The 17,623-nt window shown below is 48.9% G+C and overlaps 1 long non-coding RNA gene across 1 annotated transcript in view; it reads right to left on the reverse strand.

The window, feature by feature from the left end:
- Positions 1 to 17,623, reverse strand: part of LOC143829004 (uncharacterized) — a 291,430-nt gene that overhangs the window by 176,956 nt on the left and 96,851 nt on the right. The window lies entirely within an intron of this gene.

A 17,623-nucleotide genomic window follows, 5' to 3' on the forward strand; every position in this document is an offset into this window, starting at 1 on the left:
CAGCAGGTCCTTGGCCTGCCTGGCTGGGTGCAGAGAGAGGCGTTCCTCAGGTCGTTCCACTCTGCCAGAAGGAGACGTAGGAAGAAGAAGAAGAGAGGTTGGCTTTTATACTCCGCTTTTCACTGCCTGCAGGAGTCTCAAGGCAGTTCCCTTCCTCTCTCCACAACAGACGCCCTGTGAGTAGTAGGTGGGGCTGAGAGAACTCGGACTGAACTGCTCATTGAGAACAGTGTTATCAGGGCTGCGATTAGCCAAGGTCACCCAGCTGGCTTCATATGGGGGAGCTGGGACTCAAGCCCAGCTCTCTAGATTAAAGGCCGCCACTCCTAACGGCTATGCTGAAGGTGACTTTGGCAGGTCTCTTCCTATCTCACCTCTTCTTGGGAACATGAAGGAGGGAATCCCTCTGTTGGCGAGAGGCCAGCATCAGCATGCCCTGAAGGGGAGCATCTACCCAGGCCCAGGGTTCCCAGTGGCATCCCCTGCCTGCTGTCCCGTTAGCAACTCATGCCCCCAGCCACCCATCCTGCCCTTGCCAACAAAGAAAAGGCTGCAGGTGGTCAGGCCGCTGTGAGGATGGCCAGGGGGGGAGGGGTTGCCCGCAGGCAAGGGGAGGAATGCAAGCAGGGGAGTGGGAGGGGAGGAGGACATGCACCAAGCACGGCTACTAGCGCCCTCTCTGTCTTTGGGCTACTTGGCCATAGTGATCCATGAAACTCTCACCTCCAGATTGGATTTCTGTAACTCGCTCTGCGTGGGCCTACCCTTGTCCCTGACCCAGAAATTGCAGCTGGTACAGAATGCAGCGGTAAGGGCCTCACAGGAACACCTTGGAGGGCCCACACCCAGCTGGTGCTGAGGTGGCTACCGTGGTTGCCAGTTGAAGCCCGGATTAGGTTCAAGGTTCTGGCATTAACCTTTAAGGACATCCGTAGCCAGGGCCCCAAATATCTATGGGACTGCCTGCCTCCTTATGCCCCCCACAGGGCACTTTGCTTTGTAGGTGCAAATTTACTGGAGGTCCTTGGCTCAAGGGAGGTATGCCTGGCCTCGACCTGGACCAGGGTGTTTTAATCCTGGACCTGACCTGGTGGAATGAGCTCCTGGGAGAGCTGAGGGCCCTGACGGAGCTTTCACAGATCCTAAGGGCATGTAAGATGGTGCTCTTCCGCCAGGCCTTTGACTGAGGCCAGGGCAGGACAATTACGATCTGGACCCCTTCCTGAGCCAACATTGCTGCCTCTCCCTATTAGCCCCCTGAAGCAATTATACGTCCTCTGTTAAGCGGGGTTGGGGGAGGGTATTTTATTCTGCTGCCTATAAACAAACAAACAAACAAAATAACCAGGCCAACATTGTTTCGTTTCTGAGGTTTGATGAGATCAGGCTAGGTCAGGGCCAAATGCTTCTCATTCCACTCAACCTCTGGATGTGTGGAAGTCTTGTGGTTCTAGAACAGGGGTAGCCAAACTGCGTCCCTCCAGATGTCCATGGACTACAATTCCCAGAAGCCCCTGCCAGCATTCGCTGGCAGGGGCTCCTGGGAATTGTAGTCCATGGACAACATCTGGAGGGCCGCAGTTTGACTACCCCTGTTCTAGAATAACCCTACTCAACTTCTTTACCATTCAGAAACCCCTGAAACATTCTCCAGGCTCCAAGAGACCCCAGATGTGGCACAAAGGTGCAGAATATGGCTGGGAAATCATAGCTGTGTACACACCCACTCAGGGCCTCTTCCCTTCCCACCCACCCCCCAGGCTCATCATTGGCTACTGGGTGGGTTGGCATGACCAAATATGGTCATATCACGGATAAATGTTTAACAAATTTAAAAAATATATTTAAAATGATCTCCCACCCTTCCAGGGCCATCAAGAGAGCCCAGGGTTACCCAGAACCCTGATTGAGAAAACCTTTTCTAGAATATCCATTCTGTTCCATTCTGAACCTGTTGGAGAAGCAGAGGGTTCCCATGGCTGAGAGGTTAGATCAAGGCAGGAACAGGAACCCCATGGCTAGATCACCTCTCTTCTTCCCTTAACCTTTCCATGCCTTCCCTGACCTGAACGAACCCTCACCAGCCCCTCTCCAAACCCTCTAAGTCAGGGGTAGTCAACCTGTGGTCCTCCAGATGTTCATGGACTACAATTCCCATGAGCCCCTGCCAGCATATGGACAACTGGAGGACCACAGGTTGACTACCCCTGCTCTAAATCACATACAAAAGCAACATGAGCAACCTATTCCATAAATTAATTTCCATGGTTCGTCAGTTTGCATGAATGCGGTTTTGATTTGCAGAATTTCAGTGTAGAATTCGTAGGCTTCTGGCTGCTCACTCTGCAGCTACTGGAATCAAAGCATCCCACAGTGCAGGGTTATTTGAACCCTCCTGTGGGTCTAAAGCACGAGGCAGCCACTTCTAGGATTCACCGCATGAGGAAGCACTGCGGGTGGCTAATCCATTTCCCAGCTCCCCCCAACCCCAGGACTGCCTACCGTGGCAGGATGTAGCCACCCATAACGTCTCCCCCTTTCACCTCCATCAGGGTCCTCAGCTTTGTCATTAAATCTTAATTATCATTGGAATCAAAAGCAGCTCGCGAGAGACTCAGCACCTTAATTCTCCGCGAGAGCTGCCTCTGCCCTTTATGCGGAATAAATGGCCGCGTTTCTCCTTTGGCTACCGGCTGCTGAGAGAAAGATCCCTATTGAATTTCTCATCTCTTTGCCCTTTGTCCAGAGAATCAGAAGAGAATGCGATGCATATTGCATTACTCCGGGCTGCCCTTTGCCATACAAAGCAGATCAGGCAATGGAGTGGAACTCAGAGAGGTGACCCTGGATTCCAAGGGTAATTGTGGCCCTCTATCTTAATGAGGTTTCCGGAGGAGTCGGCCGAACGGGGGAGAGGAGGAGAGGGAGGGCAGGATATATGCATGTGCTGATGTGGCTGGCTGGAGGACAGGGGAGGGGGAGGTATTTAATTAAAAGCCAATAAAAATGTCAGCTGCGGCAGGTTAACAGTCTGGAATCCCCCTCGTCCCCCTCATCTGCCCTTTCGTGACAGCAAACAAACAGAAGCAGCCATGAAATGCCAGCTTCTGTTCAGCCTTCCTTTGCTTCCCAGCTAAAGCCAAAATCCCCAACTGCTCCGGGAAGGCGGGGGGGGGGGGGAATTAGCCACAGTTATTCCTAATTCAGAGATGCCCCAAAGAACAAAGAAGCTTCCCGCAGCCTCAGGCAAACGAAGACACTGCCTCTGGTCTTGCCCCACGTCTTGCTGCTTTGTTTCCTGCCAAGCTCCCATGTTTGCCCTGCCTGCAGGGATTCCTGGCGAGAATGGCACAACAATTTGGGCCTGGGTGAAAAATGTGCCTTGTCTTTCTCTACGCGAAAGGGTGGGGAGTTGTGCCCTCAGAGATGATGTGCAACGAAGACCTTTCAGTACACTGAGGCCCACCAGTCTCAATAGTTTACACAAAGTCCATCTGCGCTTCTATCTGACAAATGACTGGGACTTCCCCGCTTGGATTATTCCTTCCCCGGCCACAAGTGCGGCAATAAAGCCGCAGATTAACTCTATCATGAGTGTAAGTCTTATTTCAGTCCATGCAGTTCTTTTTCTTGCCTTGATGTGGCTTCGGCCTGATATTCTGGTTCTTGTCTCCATAAGGGCCCATCGTGGCCTACATAGCCCAGGTTACCCTGAGTAGTGCTGTTTACTAGGGCTGAGCGTTTCGGTGCGGTTCGGCTGCCTTGGGCTTCAGTGATCACCGAGGCAGCCGAACTGTGCCGAACCGCTCAGCCCTACACCGCTGGGAATGTCAGGAAAGCACGTGTCCTATTGCCTGGTCTTTTCAACAGGAGGTGATTGAGGGGAGGCGGGTCTGTTGCCAGGCAGCCTGAGAGGTGGAAGTTCCTGTGAACAAGAGCAGTGCCATGTTTGTGCCACTTTTGCCAGGCATCTCTGTAGACAGGGCAATCACGATGCATGGGCAGGGAACAGGGCAGAAATAAGGCAGGACAGGAGATTGCTTGAACTCTGGTTTAATGCTGCATGTAAACCCTGACTTGTGAGTGGACAAAGCTCACCCTAAAAAAACAATGGATTAATAGAATCACAGAATCATTGAGTTGGAAGGGGCCTCCAGGGTAATTTAGTCCATCCCTGCAGAATGCAGGAAACGCACAACTACCATTCAGTGTGGCTCATCCTGCCACTTAGCATCAGTTCAGACCCCGGCTTGCTTACATTACTGCACACTCTCACACTAAGCGGTGGGGAGGCAGCACCTGTTTGCCCAGGCGCTTCAGCTGTACAACTAAGCCCTGGAGAATCATTTCTGCAGGGGATCTTCAGAGGGGACCAAGTGTTTTCTCTCCTCCAGCTAAGTACGTCCATCTACTCCTAGGCCCATATGGGCTCCTGCCAATTTCGGGCCAAGCCCCTATAGCAGTGATCCCCAACTTGCTGCCAGCAGGTGTCATGGTGCTCATGGATGAGCTTCCTGGAGTCCAGCTGTTTTGCCTCCAAAGCATTTCCTCCCAAAGCAAAGAACCAGTTCTGGGTTCCCTCCATCTCCCTGGAACAGGAGAATCCAGCAACCACTGTCTTCATAGGAAGCTATCACCATAGAGATTTGAAAATTCCTAGAGCACTTTGGCATCTCTTCCTGTGCCAAAATAGGAAGCGATGTCCAGGCATGTCCCTCATCTCCCCGATGCAAGGGGAAGGGAACTGGAAGTATCAGCAGGATGTCCCTTGCCAGAACCGGGTAAGAGCTTAAGAAAATCCCGTGAGAGGCAAAAATAGGAATGTAAATTATAACATGTTTTATTCTGAGACAAAAGTCTTTACGGAAAAAAAATTAAAGTGTGTTCAGACCAGTGAAACCTTCCAAAATAGACTTGTTAAATAAAATGCTTCCCAAAGCTCACCGTTTTAAGCAGAAAAACAGAATCTCCCAATAGCGCTGCAGGAAAGGAACGTTCTCCAAGGAGCATAAATACTAACAAGCAGGCTTGACCAGGACTCTGGGTGGGGGAGAGATGTAGACAGTTTAACTTGGGAAGACTCCACCTCCTCCCAGCTGGGAAAACCATCCGTGGACTAAACCACTCATGCCTGAGGGGAAGGGGAATAAGGTCAATGGCCAGTTTCCAAGCCTAGCTAAGGCAGCACGGGAAATGCCAGGGACCCCGTCCAACCCCCCGTGGACCGCTGGGGACCCACGAACCCCCTGTTGGGAAACACTGCTCTGGACATAAGAGGTACCTCCAACTTGGGTTCAGGAAGGGATGGCAGTCACCTAACATGCTGTTTGTCTTGCTCCCAGACAATCTCTCAAATAAACAGGCTTGGCACGTTCAGCAATGTTCACTGAAAAGAAACAAACTAAGTTCATGATACTTTTTGTTAAGACTAAATGTTAATATTTATATGGATCGGTATATTCCCCAATGGCTCCACCGTCAGGGTTCTTCACGCCGCCCCACTTTGAAAGATGACCTCCCCAGGCACCTCCCCAAGCACACAGTTACACCCAGAGGTGAAACCCAACGGCCAGACCCCATGGCTCCAAGGACAGGGTTCTGTAGGTGCCTCTGAAGCTTCCTCTCCTTCCAGTGCCCATCAACCAACAAAGTTAACACATAGCCTATACCAGGGGTAGTCAAACTGCGGCCCTCCAGATGTCCATGGACTACAATTCCCAGGACCCCCCCTGCCAGCATTCGCTGGCAGGGGGGTCCTGGGAATTGTAGTCCATGGACATCTGGAGGGCCACAGTTTGACTACCCCTGGCCTATACAGAGATCAAGGTGAAATTAAAAACAATCCCAAACTCTCCATCCTCAAGATCATCAAACGATTCCTCCATCCCCCCTCCCCCCCGCTTCCTGCAGAGAACATAAGAAAACAATGCAGAGGACAAAATCATGGCAGGATGCTGGTGCCAACCGAGATCCTGGCCCTGCTGGGGGCAAGCCAGGCCCCTGAGGTGCATCAGCAGCACCCTTCTCACTATCCCAACCCCAAGCAGTGACTCGAGTGGTTTGGTTGGGCAGGACTGATGGAGCGTGGAACACAACATTTCAGACTGCAGCCTACACAACCCCCAGCAAGGACAAAAGTGCAGGAGTGCCGCCCTGTAGCTCTGCATTTCCTCCCTGATCCTTGGCAGCCACTCCCTGTCTATTTTCACTGCTATTCGGAGGTGAACAGCGGAAGAGAACAAATAGCTTCAGGGTTAGGAGAATTCAACGTGTAGATAAGCAGAGCGAATCTTTCTCTTCCCTCCCTTCTGCCGGCAGCGTTTTAGCATACCAAATTATGACATAACTGTAGGAGTAACGGCTGCAGCTGTTGCCTCTGTAAAATGATCTGCAATACCACATGCTAATAAGAAAGACAACATGTCGAAGTCACTTTGTGCAATGCCGGCAGACTAATCCCACGCCATGCAGCACGGTGCCAAAAGTGGTCATATCACAGCAAGAGGATAAGGCCTGGAGTAATCACATCCTTAGGAAAAAATCCTCTGTGTAATACAATGAAATCCCATTTAAACAAGCCGGCCTTGCGAATCTATTAGCACTCAGTCCCTGGAGGTATACTGCTGCTGCCGGCCCCCTCTTTAGAACACCAAAAGGGAACCCTTGTACGGGGGGGGGGGGCACGCTGGAGGAGAACATGTGCCCACCAACTTTGGTTGAGAATATGAGCATGTTTTGCCATCTGGGCATACTCTACCCAGGATCCAATGCTCAGCAGCTTCCACCAGAATAGAACCGCCAGGAGGTTTTTCTAATTTTAAAAAATTGCTTTATTAAAACTACTTCTCCAGCTTACAATACTGTGGGCAGCCGTGTCAGTCTGAAGCAGCACAATCGAACAAGATCAGAGTCCAGTTGGGCACCTTTAAGACCAACAAAGATTTATTCAAGGCGGGAGCTTTCGAGCGCAAGCACTCTTCCTCAGACTGTGTCAATATTTAAAATAACGCACAAATAACAAGAATCCAACTTTATGCATGATGATGATTTATCGTCTGGCCCTCCCTGGCAACAGGCTCCGGGTGCCTCACCACAATAGAAACAAACACAAATAAATGAAGGCATTTACTGAACAACAGTGTGAAAGTGTGGGCCAAGAACCTCCAAAGCAGCCACTTTCTCTGGGGAACTAACCTCTGATGCCTGGAGATAAATTGTAACAGGGTTGGATCTCCTGGCCCCCCTCCTAGAGATCGGCAACAGGAGGCTCGAGGTAGCTGTCATGTGCCATCCCTGCCTCATGACAATTCGGCTGTTTTCTCCCAGACTTCAGCTGTATTCCTGGGAGGTGCCCTTCCCATCTTGCTGCATCTTTCTTTTCCAAGCTGTCTGCATTTCAGGGGCTCTTTGCACTGCAAATCCCTCACTGTACGTACTATACTGGCATGCTTGACAATCCACTGGTTCCTCAACACCCGTGTGTTAGCCAGACAAACTATCTCCTGTTTTCACACTATAGCAGATAAAAAAAACATTATGTGGGAAAGAAACTTTGGACCTTAAAATCTGGTTGTTGGGAGGTGTAGGGTCAGAAGGTATAACAAGCCTGGGCAGAGTCTGCACTTACTGAATTCAGATCGATTTGGACTTGGGTCTTCCTCTCTCCATTGAAACAGGAAAGTCTTCTGCATGTGGTTAGGGTAGTTCAGAAGGGGTGGGGGTGGGGGGAGCCAAGCCTCTTTCTTTCCTTTCTTGAAGTGGGGGAGAGGAGCCAAGCAAGGAGCCTTTCTTTTCTTGGAGGGGGGGGAGAGGATCAAAGAAGGCAGAGGAGGGAGAAAAAAATCCAAGACCGACAGAAGTTGAGAGAAATTAGGAGCTTCTCCTTTAAGGTAAGCTTGCCACATGACCAGCTTTGGCCAATCAGGGGTTTTCTACAACGGAGCAAAGCCCAGATTCAAAACAGCATGCTTTCTCAATTCGATTTTTGAAATATTGAGCATTAAAAGCACTCTAAAATATCGCACAATAAAGGTAGGATCACTCCGGATCAATCCTTCTTGCTGCAGAAGGAAAATTTAAATCGCCCAAAATGAAAACAGAAATCATATTCTGTGTAAAGGGCAGGGACTGAATCAACCTGGGATTGGAATAAAAGCTCCGTGCAGTTTACCGCCTGGTCTCCTTTTGTAACATTGTCTTCATCAGTGGCTACTTGCCTATGATCTTCCTTTGAATGCTGCCTGCTTTCTTTCAGTAAATACTAATTTCAGATTTATCCCAATGCCTGAGATTCTTGTGTGTTTGTTCTGAGGGAATTTTGGACTGCACTCTTGGGGTCGTGACAGCAGCATGCTTGCAAGGGGGTCAGGTGGAGTCCTGCACGACAGCCTCAAAAGGGTGAATCTGGAAGCAGTTGTAGTATGGAAGCAACCTGAATCAATGTCAACCCAAAGGGAAAGCAGACCAAGATACAGAGGCCGACCCAAGTGGGTCAAGACAAGGAAGCCACTTCCAAGCCAGGAATTTGGAATTATTTATAACCAGGCCAAGAGGAAGCAATAAGCAGTAGATCTATATGAGAACTTGGAAAAACACAGAATCCTAGAGTTGGAAGGGGGCATACAGGCCATCTAGTCCAACCCCCTGCTCAACACAGGATCAGCCCAAAGTATCCTAAAGCATCCAAAAAAAGTGTGTATCCAGCCTTTGCTTGAAGACTGCCAGTGAGGGGGAGCTCACCACCTTCTTAGGCAGCCTATTCCACTGCTCAACTACTCTGACTGTGAAATTTTTTTCCTGGTATCTAGCCTATATCGTTGTACTTGTAGTTTAAACCCATTACTGTGTCCTTTCCTCTGCACCCAACGGAAACAGCATCCTGCCCTCCTCCAAGTGACAACCTTTCAAATACTTAAAGAGGGCTATCATGACACTATAATAACTTTGACACTATAATATTTTCAAATCAATGAAAATGCTATAAATTAGCAGTTCTTGGGCTCTCTTCATTATGTCAGCTATTCTTGCATCTTGTTCTCATTTGCCCATTTTTCCATTGTGTTCAGAAGATCAGCACTATCACTTCTTACTCCCCTGTCAAGCTCACAGACCAGTCTGGGTCCAGCTTGCCCCAGTGTGAATTCTTGTGGGGTTGGATAGTAAGCCACTTGGGCCCATAAGACAGGATGAAAGAAATGGCGAATGAGGGGAAGGCTGCTGTCTTCAGAAGTGTTGGGCTCTAGAGGAATCCTATTTGAGACCCTAAATGGAAATAATGCCAAAAGCTAGTGCTTTTAGCAGCATGATCACTGAACTATAGTTGGAATATTATTTAGGATTCACACATGCTCATTTCTTGAGCCTCTTGTGGCACAGAGTGGTAAGCGGCAGAAATGCTATCTGAAGCTCTGCTCATGAGGCTGGGAGTTCGATCCCAGCAGCCGGCTCAAGGTTGACTCAGCCTTCCATCCTTCCGAGGTCGGTAAAATGAGGACCCAGCTTGCTGGGGGGTAAACGGTAATGACTGGGGAAGGCACTGGCAAACCACCCCGTATTGAGTCTGCCATGAAAACGCTGGAGGGCGTCACCCCAAGGGTCAGACATGATTCGGTGCTTGCACAGGGGATACCTTTACCTTTTCCATGCTCATTTTACGGCTGTCAACTCCAGACTGAGAAATTTCTGGAGATTTGTTGGTATCAGGGCTGAGTTTGGAGATGAAAGGAAATTCAGCAGAGATGTGACTCACTGTAGCACTTCTATTTCTCCTACACTCTATGGTTTATCATAGAGTCTACCTCCAAGGCTGTCATTTCTTCCAGGGAATTGATCTGAACATCAAACCCTCTGGAGGACATGGCTGTTTCAGAGGGTAGACTCTATGGCTTCTAGGGTTGACAGCTCTGGGTTGGGAAGTACCTGGATACTGGGGGGGGGGGTTGGGAAGGGCAATGGAGCATAATGCCATAGAGTCTGCCTTCCAGAGCAGCCATTTCTCCAGATGAACTCCTCTTTGTCTCCTGGAGCCAGTTGCAATAGCAGGAATCCAAAGCCACCCATTATGTGCCCGGAGAAACACACCTGTCCAGAAATTATCCCAAGTGGAGTGAGAGCCGTTCGGTCCCACTGCAGAGGAGAAGCCTGCAGTAGCAGCAAAATCACAGGCGTTCATTTTGCACACGGCCAACTGCGTTTGCTCTGGATGGAATGGCCTGTTATTTAGTCCCCGACAACAGCTTGAAGTTGTTTACCAGGGAAAAATCCTGGCGGGAACCAAAATGCATTGGCTGGGGAAAGTCTGATCGCTTTCCAAACGTAAACAAATCCGGTCTCTTTCAAGGATTATTTCCCTCCTTTCTTCGGAACCTCGCTCCCCCCCCCTTCATTCCTCACGCTCCTGTCATTTGGGACCGAGCATCTTAATTGACTACAGTCCTCCCAGAGCAAATATTCTAAAGAGAGGCAGCTAATTAATTATTGTTTCAACATCATTTTTATTCAGGACCTTTGACCACTGGGACATCTGCAAAGGACTCTCCATGCACACCACAATGGCACAGCGACTTTTTTTTGGAGGCAGCAAATTGAGACATAGAAGAAAGCCTCTCTCCGGCGAGGCGATGGAGGGCATGGGTGGGGAAGGGGGGGAGCATTTGGGTGCCTGCCTCCCCTTTCCTCTCCCGTGCCGTAGACTCAACGGGCATTGTAACTCAGCGCCATGCAGATGGCATCGCTCGCTGTCCTCATAACCACAGCAGCCGACTGTGTATTTATGGGATGGTGGAAATGAACCTGCCAAGGAAGTAATATCGGCCGTGGACAATTTTTTCTCATCCATCTCTTCCCTTCATTGTTCTTTATTCTCCAGTTCACTCCATAAACATGCCTGCGATCTCCTGAACGGCCTCATTTATCTTTGCTCTGCTAGCCAGGTGATCCTTCTCTGGGGGAGCTGGCTGACACCGAGAGTACACAGTGAATTAGAGGCACATGTTGTTCCTCTGATAATACATCTGGCACTTTCGTTCTGAGATCACCCATTCCGGCTTCAGCCTCCCCTTCTCGAAGAAGATAACAGAGATATTCAGCAGACAGTCCTGGGCCTCCATCGCCTGCCTTCCCATAACAGTGACAGGGCGATGGGAATATTTTACAAGGCGCCCACAGATCACTACACACACAGGCAGAGTGAGGTAGTAAACCTGTGACTCAGGTGAAGGTTTTAATGTGAGTGAATTACTGAGTCAGGAATCACCTTCGCTACATCCAGACATCCACAAACACAGGAACGCCTGAAATGGCCTTCCACTCAACTCGAAAATGGGCCCCTCAAGGCTAGAATTGTCTGCTCAGACTGGCCGTGGCTTGTTGGGGGGAGGGGCTCTGCATGCCTGGACACTGGAGGGGGGGGGGCTCTATATCACTAAGGGTTTTGTAAAGTTTGGGGTGCACCCCCTGGGGTTCACCTGAAATGGTGAAGGAATCAGGTGACCGTTGTGGGAGATGTGCTCCTGGAGGGCCATCAAACGTTATTTCAAAGGTTTCTGCTGGAATGGAAAGCAGTGAGGAAGGGGGATCCTGTCTGTCAATCACACCGTCCCCAGAGCTGTCAGACGATTCTTCTGGACTGTTCCTTCCTTCTTCCTCCCCCCTTCCAGCAGTCTCCATGGTTCTCCTGTGCTCCTCCTTATTCCCTGTTTCCGGCCCCGTTCCTTCCAGGATCGGCCAGCTCTCTTGCATATCCGCTAATCTGCTTCTTTCTCTCATGCTCTGCTCTGCCTCTACCTGTGTCAACACCCCCCCTCCTCCCATCTCCCCACTCCCTTTATCTTGCTCCTCCTTCTCTATTCGCCTCAGTGGAGAGTATACCAGCCCCACCCTTTTCCCTAGCATCCAAGATGCCTGTTCCCACCCTCCGTTCTACCGTAGCACCCATCCACGAATGGGTGCCTGCCACCGTGCTGCTCCCCAGCTCCCTGGCCTTCTCAGCCACCTGGCCTCCTGCCAGCCTCCTCAGTCCCTGAAGAGGTGGGTGAGTTGCAAGTGAGGGGAGCAGTTGTTGGCTGGCTGGGCCCTTTCTCACCAAGCTGCCCTGCAATGTCAGGTTTGCCTGGTGAGGCATCCTCTGTCCAGGCAGCTGCTGAGGAGGCTGAGGTCTTCGACTTGCTGCCACAGGGTGCTGACTGCCCCCATGGCTTCAGTGAGGCAGGGTCAACTCTTGGCCTCCTGGCCTGGAGACCCAAGAGGGCTGTCAGGGCTGGGATATCTGGACTGGTGGACAGGTATTATCTCTTTGAAAGGGATGCATCTCCTTATCTAAATCTAGGAGCTGCTCTCTGACCCCTCCTCGCTTTCTGTCCTCTCACTCTCTTCGCCTGGCCCTCCATGGAGACACATGTCTCTGCAGGTCTCTCTGCACGTCCTCCTACTCCCATATATGTGATGCTGCACAAACTGGCCATTTGTGGCAGGGAAAGTACTTTCTAGATTGGGCTTCTCTCCCTCCTTTTAAGTGTGCTCTGAATGTGAACCGAATCTACTTGAAGAAATTTAAGTTTACCCCTTTTTGCAATACAGTTCTTGGGAGACTGCACGCAGCGTCATGCTTCCGTGACTGGGCAAAACTCTGCTCTATTAACCCAATAGCCCAATACCCAGCGTTTCAGGATTGTTAGCCATGGCTTCTTCAGGCAGAGTTTCAGGCAGGGATCTTTTGTACCATCCAACACCTGATCCTTTCAACTGAAGGCACTGGGGATTGAACATGGGGCCTTCTGCATGCCAGTCAGGTGCTCTACCAGTGAGAGCTCTGGGATAAGGCTGTAGAGTTTGTTTGTTAACTAGTTTCCTTTTGTGCTTTTGTGCAGGGGTAGTCAACCTGTGGTCCTCCAGATGTCCATGGACTACAGTTCCCATGAGCCCCTGCCAGCAGTTGCAAATGCTGGCAGGGGGTCATGGGAATTGTAGTCCATGGACATCTGGAGGACCACAGGTTGACTACCCCTGCTCTAGTGAATAAGCACGCTTTTCAGGAATCATCTTCGCTACAACCGGCATCATCTTCTATCTAGTCCTTTCAACAGGAGACACCTGGGATTGAACCTGGGACCTTCTGCATGCCAAACTGCTGTTCTACCACTGAGCCATGACAGTGGGAGGCACTGTCAACATGGCAACATTAAGGTGGGATAGGCTTGAATCGAGGTTGTTGTTATGTTTGCCTCTGTCCATCATCATCACATCTCATTTCTACTACCTGATCCAGGCTGGGAGAAAAATGGGAGAAACGACAGATCCTAACAACATGAAGGGTGGGATTTCATGCCATGCCATGCCATGTTCACAGTGGTCAATTCTTCCATACCCCTGTGTCTGATCACCTTTGGATTCATGGCATAGATGCAATCAAGAGACTCATATATTATGTTTTTGATTGTCCTCTGTACGATGATAACCAAATACATTAAGAAATCATTGCCCACTGCTTGGGATACAGCGAAATGTGAATATTTGATATTGTAGCTATCAGATACTGATCTGTACATTTCTCGAAGAGTTGCCCTATTTGCTCTTGCTGCTGAGAAAATAAGATGTAATTGTGTAAACAAAATTGTGTTGTCTCAATAATTTTAACTCTATGAGCCAATTCTAGTTTTTGTTGATTTTAGAATTTATGTTTTTAATTTTATTCTATATCTTTTGTATAATTTTTAGACTTAATATGATTATGATGGCCAATGATTATAAGCATACTTTTAACACAGCGCAAATTTGAGCAGAAGAATCCAAAAGAATGTGGATAAAACGCAACCCTTCTGTCCCTCTGCTAAAACATACCCTATCTGATGTTAAATATAGAGTAGGTGCCTTACTTAAGAGGTTACAGGTTTCCATGGCATTTTCGCCAGCTCACATGGCATATCCAAGATGGCTGCCAACCTCCTCTCAAATCAGAGCAACCTGCTTTGATGGTCAACAGGTGAAAGAGGCCTCCCCCTGGTTCAAGGTTATTAAAATCACCTTCTGGGGCATTCTGGGAAGAAGACGCCTCCCACCCTCTTCCAGCTACCTGCGTATAGAAAGAAGAGAGGTTCGGAGAACCTCTTTGCTTCCTGCTTAGATCAGTTAGCATTTAGATCAATTAGCATGAACTTTCCATAAACTTTTGAGTGATTCAGGGCAGTTCATGATGTTTTGTGAATGGACACATTTCCAGACAGACTGTCTCTGCTCAATCAAAATGTTTAGGTAAAAGGTAAAGGTATCCCCTGTGCAAGCACCGAGTCATGTCTGACCCTTGGGGTGACGCCCTCTAGCGTTTTCATGGCAGACTCAATACGGGGTGGTTTGCCAGTGCCTTCCCCAGTCATTACCGTTTACCCCCCAGCAAGCTGGATACTCATTTTACCGACCTCGGAAGGATGAGTCAACCTTGAGCCGGCTGCTGGGATTGAACTCCCAGCCTTATGGGCAAAGCTTTCAGATGGCTGCCTTACCACTCTGCGCCACAAGAGGCTCTTTCAAAATGTTTAAAGGTAAAGGTAAAGGTAACCCCTGTGCAAGCACCGAGTCATGTCTGACCCTTGGGGTGACGCCCTCTAGCGTTTTCATGGCAGACTAAATACGGAGTGGTATGTTTACTGAACTGCAAAGGGAATGTGAAGCTTCTGGGCATTTGGTGTGTGTAGCTTGCAAAGGGTCCATTCTAAACACTTTTGAACCTGTGTCGAACATTTATCTCAAAAACACTTCCCTGGGAGCATCTTCTTTGGGGGGGGGGGGCATAATTTCATTCTTCTAAATTCAATCTGCACATAACTTGGAGGACATGTAGGAAAATATTGAGGGGGTGTACCTTGTGAAGGTGATGTCTCTAATTTGCACAGGACCTGTTGTATACATCCCTGATCCTCCTAAACCTGTGCCTGTCCTCTCCCCAGAAAGCACTTCCCTGGAGGCACCTTTTTTGAGGGCTGTAACTCAGACCTCATAATCCCAATCCTCATGAAACTCAGAGGGGAAATAGAGGGGAGTCATCCAGAGGTTCCCTTTGAGTTAGGCATCTTTAGCACACCAGGGGGCCATTCTACTGCATTGTGAACCTCATTAACTGAAATGGTTTGTTTGGCACCTAGAAGCTCACGACCGTTTGCTGCTTATGAACCAGGCATGCCATAAATCACGAACCAATACAAACCACGTTTTCTTCTTTGTGCCCACCCCTACTTCTGAATCTGAGCACCCGTTCCAGGAGTCCATTTCTCCATGCCATCAACCTGAGTATAAAGAACTTTAACCCTCTATTTCCCTGTTCTAAAAATGGAAGTAGAATTTCTCAGCTTTCCCTGGAGCAGCTACAAAGACTACTTAGACTTTGGAAAAGAAACCACTGTATCAGTAACCGTTATTGTTTTATGAAGATCAACTACCAGAGCTTTATCTCTTCAAGTGGCAGCAATTATGCACATTTTGTACACACACACATCTCTATATATAAACACACACAAAAATCCATTTCCATCTAGCGCTGCCGAAAACAAGTTTTGAATAATATGCACAGTGATAATGATGCTGATATAAATAGGATCATGAAAAATGAGAGTCTGCATAGTTTATCATTCATGAAACTATCTCCCCATCCTACTGCAAGCTCTATGTTATATAACGCTCAAAATTGCTCTGTGTTGCTGATATGGGGAAGAAACATAGCCAGTAGTTGCCTTTCCAAACTGGGAGAAAGAGCTGCAGCATCCCATTTACTCTGTACACTGCCAAGGCAGATCTGGAGAGTGGAGGGGGGGACGGGACTGTGTTGGGTGTGTCATGCCATCAGTTCTGGGGGAAATCCAGGAGTGCAATTTCTGGCATGGGAGGGGGGGCAGAGTGATATCAGATGTGGGAGTGTCTGGGTGATGTCACATCTGGGTGATGTCACATCTGATGACATGTGACTTTTGGGAGCTTGGGGCAAATGCTACGGCATCTCCCTCCACTATGAACTCACTTCTGGGTTATGCTGGAACTGACATCACCCGGTTGCCAGCAACTTTGCAAACGAGGGTTCCCTAACGAGGGTCACCTTGCAAACGAGGGTTCCCCAACCATAAATCTCTCTCCTATTACCCCCCGAGAGCTGCTGCAGGGGCACAAGGGGGAAGTCTCTGGGGGAGGGGTTTGGGGATATGTGGGTAAAAGAAACTCTTCTTGAAGGAAAGAGGCATTTCGGGGAAGCCGTTCTTAGGGAATAGTCATGCGTGAAACACCAGGAGATGTGGAGAAAGTAGCTTGAAAAGGATCAGAGTGTGAACAGACCTGGAACCCCTGAGTTATTTCTGCCTGTCTCTTTTTAACATCATGGAGATGAGCTGGGGATCTAGGGAAGAGGATATGTTTACATCTATTTGATTTTTTTCCAAATTTGCTCTGATGCCGCAGCGCTACTCACCTACATTCTGTTTTTCTCATGTGTCAATTGCATTCTATACTCTTTACGGTAATAAAACAATTCTCTTTCTTGAAATTGCAGTCCTTTGGTCTCTTCATCTACCAAAACACCTTCTGCCTGTCGGCAGAGTTTAAATATGCAAAGGAGCACAGGTTGCATAAAAAGGCGAATAATTGTATTGAGAAGAGAAACAACTTTGTAAAGAAGAGAGGAGACAGATAAGCCTAACTTATTAACTGTTATTCTGGAGACAATCAGGGAGGAAGGAGCAGGAACTTTCCCAGGGAGCCAATAAGGGCGTGGGAGGAAATTATTTGAAAAATACCAGGAAATTCCTACTCTGAATATGCTCGCTACACATCTCCTCTGTAGGATATTTTTCATATGCTGTTGAATCCTTCACACTGCAGCTCTTGCGTCCTCATACTGCCTTGGCTCACGTTTATCACGGTTAAGAATATCTCCTACTACATCCACACTGGCTGAATGTAAGGAAGGGAGTCTGTTTTTTCAAGCGAGTCTGATTGCAACCCTCAAACCACAAGTCCATTAGTGGCCTGCAGAGAAACCTTTTGTATAAGGAAACCGGGTCAGAGCGGGAGAGGTCAGCTTGTCATTGTCCCCTTGTGGATTGAAGCCTGGCCAAGTGGATGAAATCCCTCATTCTCTGTAGTAAATTCTCAGGAGCCAGAAATCATGCACGTTGTGTGTGTGTGTGGGGGGGGGTGGAACTGGCATGCTTGTGCTCAGTGTAGGGTTGCCAGACCCCCAGAGAGACAAGGGTCCCAAACCACCAGGCCCTGCCCTCCAGCCACCAATCAGCTGGCCAGCAGGGGGACTTATCAGGAGAAAGAGAAAGGCCCAGGCCTCATTGCTGGCATAACACAGGAATGAATGTCATTGCATCAGTTATGTCTGGGTGACGCTCTGGTCTTTGGGCAAAAACTTTATGGTAGAAGGCAGGTTTACCATAGAGTTTTTAACCAAATACCAAAGCATCACCGAGACATCACTGCTGTAATGACATCACTTCCTGGCCAATGCTGGCAATCCGGCCTGGGCCCTTCTCTTTCTCCTAGCAAGTTCCCCCCATCCCCCACCAGTTGCCAGGAGGGTGTCAAAGGCAGACAGACTCACAACTCGGCTTCTGGATTAATAGAAAACTTTACTGGAAGTAGA

The sequence above is a fragment of the Paroedura picta genome, chromosome 2 (genome assembly GCF_049243985.1).
Source record: "Paroedura picta isolate Pp20150507F chromosome 2, Ppicta_v3.0, whole genome shotgun sequence".
In the NCBI taxonomy this organism is placed as follows: Eukaryota; Metazoa; Chordata; class Lepidosauria; order Squamata; family Gekkonidae; genus Paroedura; species Paroedura picta.